Source organism: Armigeres subalbatus, chromosome 1, assembly GCF_024139115.2.
Source record: "Armigeres subalbatus isolate Guangzhou_Male chromosome 1, GZ_Asu_2, whole genome shotgun sequence".
Classification (NCBI taxonomy): domain Eukaryota; kingdom Metazoa; phylum Arthropoda; class Insecta; order Diptera; family Culicidae; genus Armigeres; species Armigeres subalbatus.
Window position 1 is genome coordinate 185,046,335 of NC_085139.1, and position 5,645 is coordinate 185,051,979.

Genomic DNA, 5,645 nt, shown 5'->3' on the forward strand with positions numbered 1-5,645 from the left:
CTCTTTATTGATTATTTTGTGGAAATTTTTTAATTTTTTATGGAAAAAAAATATTTATTTTGTGGAAAATTTTGTAATTGTTTATTGCTAATATTGATTTATTTATGGAAATTTTGTATTTTTTTCGTGGAACATTTTCTTTTCTTTATGGAAAGTTCTTCTTTTATAATTGCTATTTGCTTATTTATTTTTGTTTTGTGGAAAGTTCTTAATAATTTATGGAAATTTTGTTTTATTTGTGGAAATTTTATAATTATTTATTGCTCATACCCTGATTTTTTTATTGGCAATTTCCTAATTGTTTATGGAAAATTTCTAATTTTAAATGGAAACTTTATTTAGCTGCCAATACAAAATCGTCTTTTGACAAGATCTTGAAAAAAAGAAAATTGAGGCAAGATGTGCCATTCTAAAATTTCTAAATAAAATAAAATCTTTCTTTCGATCAAGGCTACCGTTGATTGATTTCATTCATCATATTGTATATACACTGAAGTTTTTTTTACGCGGATATTTTTACGCCGTACCGACGTAAAAAAAACGCGTTATTAAAAAAAAACGACGTAAAAAAACCGCGCTATATAAAAAAAAAGTAAATAGGTTAGACTTATTTTATATGTTGGTGCCTACTGGGGACTTAGAATATTTTTTTTATGCCGGTACCTACTTGGGACTTGGAAAATTTTAAATTGGAACTTATAATGGCCCCGTCCCCGTCTTCCTATTTGTTCGCTAGGTGTTGTTTGTAGGTCATAGTACGCTAGTATGGATCGTGATATGTTACATGGTTTTTGTGATATGAAACCAGGAATGTGTTCCGATCTATGCTCAAACTCATCCAAGAATCTCCTGAAATAAGGCCTTGATATCTATAAAGATCTGTCCTCTTGTTTCAAATATGGTACATGCTCTGTGTGACTCATAGAATAGATTGTGTTCTAAGCCCAAGTTATTGATCATCCAAAAAATTTCCGAAGTAAGACCTTTAGATCTACACGCGTAACTAAAGATCTATCAGCCTGTTTCAAGTATGGTACATGCTCTGTGTGACTCATAGAATAGATTGTGTTCAAAGCCTAAGTTATTGGTCATCCAAAAAATCCCGAAGCAAGGCCTTTAAATCTACACGCGTAACCAAAGATCTGTCCGCCTGTTTCAAATATGGTACATGCTCTGTGTGACTCATAGAATAGATTGTGTTCAAAGCCTAAGTTCTTGATCATCAAAAAGAAAAAAAAATCCCGAAGAAAGTTCTCTAGATCTACACGCGTAACCAAAGATCTGGTCTATCTCTAAGGTCTATCTCTTTAGACTGTGGAAATTTATTATCGAAACACAGAAACACCGTCTTTGACAAGAGATCGTACAGACTGGACACGTAGCACTTAGCATGAGACAACGGACACGACACATAACACCCAGGGAACCAATAAGTTATTCGTATCTCCTTACCAGGGTGGGAATCAAACCCGCACTCCATAGCATATGCGACTAGACGATTGACATTATTAACCGCACGGTTATGAAGCCCACATTTACAAGGAATTTATACAAGGATCCTCATAGGGTTCTTGTGATAAATCTCTGTACGAGGTTTCCATGATTTCTGTTGGTAATCCTGTAAAAAATACCGTCAGAGTTATCCAAAAATATAGCAAAAAATCCTACAGAAATAACTTTTGGGAATCATCTAATAACTTTTGTACGACTTTCTGCGGAGGCATCAAAACCGAGAACATCAATCAGAAACTGAGAAATATCTCGGAATTACAAAGAAATTGACAAGATGAAAATGGGTATCCATGTCCTTCAATAGACATGTTTTGTATGTGTCATGTTTCAGAATGGCTTAAAAATGGCTTTCCTCTCCTTATAACATTTGTTTAAAGAATGCTTAAGAGGATAATACATGCCATACATTAAATGCTTGAACATTCCGGAGCATAAAGTTAACCCTTCAAACGTAAATTTTGTTTTCAACAACATTTGCTAAAGAAAATAAAGCACATCTAGATAGACATAATTATTTTCAAATAAACATCCTTAGATCTAGCATTCTGTTTATAAATTTTCACCGCAAACTGAATCCGCGCCAAATCTGCGCGAAAGCTTTAAATCCTTATGTAAATCCGCGCCAAAAACGCGAACACCGCGAAATCCGCGTAGTCGTAACAACCCTGCATTTGTCAAAAAAAAAATCATTTAAAAGGCGTTTAAATCAATCAAGCCGCAATATTATCGTTCATACATGGAATATTCTTACATGTTATATGACAAAACTAGCGGAACAACGACTAAATAGTTGTAGAAAAAAAATTTGGCCAATTTTGATAAATCCCAGGGAAAACTTCCTAGTTGGATGAGTTTTTTAAATGAATTCATGGAGAAAATCCTTAAGTAATTGCCGAAGAAATACTTAGAGAAACCTAGGCATTTCTTTGGAAATGCCTTTGAGAATTATTTCGGAAATTTCTTTAGTAATGCTCACAAAAGTTCTTGTCGAGACTCGTTCGCGTTCTTCATGGGGAATTCCTATAAGAATTCATTCAAAGACTTGCAAAGATTCTCCCAGAAAAACTTTCCACCAGAAATAATTCAGAAAATTTCGAAAAGAATTCCTCTATTTTCATTCTTTCAGGGGTTCTACGCAAAATTTTCCGGAAATGCCTTTGCATTTTTTACCAGAAATTCCTTCGGAAGTTTCTCAAGCAAATGATTTAGAAAACCTTGGAGCGAAGTGTAGGAAACCATGCAAAATTTCTTCAGACATTATTTCCAAATTTCCAATAGAATTTATTCAGGACATTTAGTTGGAAGAATTCTTCCGGATTTTTTTTTAAAGAATGAAAAAGTTTGCAATGGAAATCCTAGAAGAATTTCCAAAGAAATTTCTAAGGGTATTTTCGAAGGAATTCTTTATCGCATTTCCAAAGGAACTCTTAAACAATTATCTTAAAACATTTTTACAGTATTTTAAATTTTTCCGGTGCTTATTGAAATACCCGCATACTTCCCGATATTTTCCCGGTGATTTTCAATTCCCGACTTGTTCCCGGTTCTCCCGGTTTTCCCGGTTCGCAGGTCACCCACTTGCACTAACCAACTAACAAAAAAACCTTTTAGATACAAATGTGATCTTACATAAGGAGTGGTTTGCCCATTTGGCTTTACATCTCCAGTTTTACTTTCTTTTCAATTCATTGTCTTAATACCATAATGCCTAAGCCTAATTGAAAAAAATCATCTGTATTAATGTTTGGTATTAAAAATTACACTATCTTAGAAAAAACATACCAGATATGGAACGCTGATGCTTCGCTCCAGAAACTTCTCTCACAGCCGTTTTCTATGACAAACATACCCAGTGTTAGGATCTGCTCAACGCAACTTTTGCAGACCTGCAATCTTACTGCAAGTTGGTTGAAGATCGGAGCTAGCTGCACACTCGGTTTTTATTTCTGCAGCTCGAAAAAAGGAAAAAAAATCCGCCCAGTTCCGATATCAATTTTTATTAGATAGTAATTGAAATCAAGTTTTGTTTTCAATATAATCTCAACAACAAAACTTAATATCAGTTTGCTCTCATTTTGTTAACCGACTTTGCTCGGGTATAGTGTGGAGCCGTGTCAGTTGAGGGAAAATTTTCATCTTCAAGTCGCCTCCGGAACCCTGGAGGAGGTAAAACTGACGTTGACCATTGGTTGTTTTGGGTGGTTGGCGAAGCCGATGATTGGTGCAGCCGAGAAGTTAACTCTGCAATGTTTTGATCATTAAACGATGGAGGTTGAATTCGAATCGGTTCACTATACACGCTGAACTTTTTTTTCTGATTTCCAAAAATGCCACTCGTTTGGGGCTTTCCTTAGCGGTAGCCTCAGTAATTTTATCTGCGTAGGCTCTTTTTTGAAATAATGTTTGTTCACTGTAGAGACTATGCTGAGAATGGGACTCTATCGAGAATACCATCCGTAACCCTACATGATAAAGATACAAAATTACTCGCCCTACGCAATTTGAATCGCTTTTGATTTTACTGTAAGCGCAGTTTCTGTATACAAGACTCTTACAAATTTGTACCGGGGTGACAAAAACTGTCGGCGACGGCGCACATATTTAAGGCTCAAGATTTCTGAATGATTCACCACCGGCGGGGTGTTGTCTGTCTCTTTCCGTCCTTCGGAAAATTGTCGATTTTTCGCTTAACTTTTCAAAAGGACCTAAGTAACATTTTTTTCATGAATTAATTTGAATACTGCAAACAATTGCTCTCATGTTGTTATGTTGATTGCGCTATTCAAATTAATTCATGAAAAAAATGTTACTTAGGTCCTTTTGAAAAGTTAAGCGAGATTTGTTCGCAGCTAGTTGCTTTCGACGGAAAGTGTAGTTCTACTGTTTCCTACTGATAGGCACACTACCACTGCCAGGTGGATTAGTCAGGGTTCTTCTACTGCTTTATAATAGGCCCTTCGAAAATACTTTGGCTAAAATCATCGAAAAAAGAATCCAAGGTGGGCTCGTCCGGGATTTGAACCCGGGACCTCTCGCACCCTAAGCGAAAATCATACCCCTAGACCAACGAGCCCGTTGAGGAGTGCATGACTCACAATGGCTTGGAATGGATATACCAGCTTTATATAAATTTCCAAATCGATTTATAGATTCATATGAGGGGTCGTTCAAAAATGATGTCACTGGTTGTAAGGGGGGAGGGGGTCCAAGATTTTGTGACAGTACATGTACAAGGTATACAAAAAAGCGTGACAGAGGGGGGGAGGGGGACTAGAAATCCCAAAAAGTAGTGGACGTCATATTTGAATCGCCCCTGACCATAGACCAATCAAAGATGCACATACACCCAGGTTTATTTTTACACGGTTTGGTTTTAGTCGTTTAAGACCCTCAGCGTCAATAAAACAATGTGTTAATCCCACGAAAAAAATCACAAAAAATCAAAGAAAATTCAGGGGGTATTTTAAAAGCTGTGAAAATTTAGGTTGACCGAGAAATTAATGAATTCCAACCGCGTAAAAAAAAACCTGGGTATTAATCGATTTTTCTGTAACAAGTTGCATTTGTATTTAGAAACGGTTAATTAAATATAGAGGCAAATTGTCGAAAATTTAAGGAATTCTTTCGGAAATTTCTTTACAAAATACTCCGAAAGGAACTTTTGGAAATACCTTCGGAGTTTCCTTCAAGAAAGTTCCTGAAGAATTCCTTCAAAAATTCTAGAAATTTCCGAAAAAAATTCTAAAGAAATTTCAGAAAGAGTTCCTGAAGGATTCCTCCAAAAATTCTCCCAGAGATTCCTTTAAATATGCCTTCAAAAGTTCCTTTGAAAATTCTTTTAGGAGTTCTATGGACATTTCTTTTAGGAAGAATTTTTAATGTAATTTACCAAGAAGAACCAAAAGCGATTTCCGGAAGAACTCCTATATATTCTTGAATTACTCCAGGAATTCCTTCGTCAATTCTTGCAGGATTTCCTCTGTAAATTCTTACAGGAATTTCTTCAAAAATTCATACGTAAATTTATAAAATTGGTGAAAATCCTTTTTTTTTTTTCAAAAAAAAAATCTTCAATTTGGGTCACGTGCTTTGTTCAAGCCCACACGAAACAAATTCTTCCCTTTTTCAATTGT

The 5,645-nt window shown here is 35.5% G+C and overlaps 1 non-coding gene across 1 annotated transcript; it reads right to left on the reverse strand.

The window, feature by feature from the left end:
- Positions 1–4,513: 4,513 nt before the first annotated feature.
- Trnap-agg (transfer RNA proline (anticodon AGG)) lies at positions 4,514–4,585 on the reverse strand. Its single transcript has one exon. It is a non-coding gene; the product is annotated as a tRNA-Pro (tRNA).
- Positions 4,586–5,645: the final 1,060 nt, after the last annotated feature.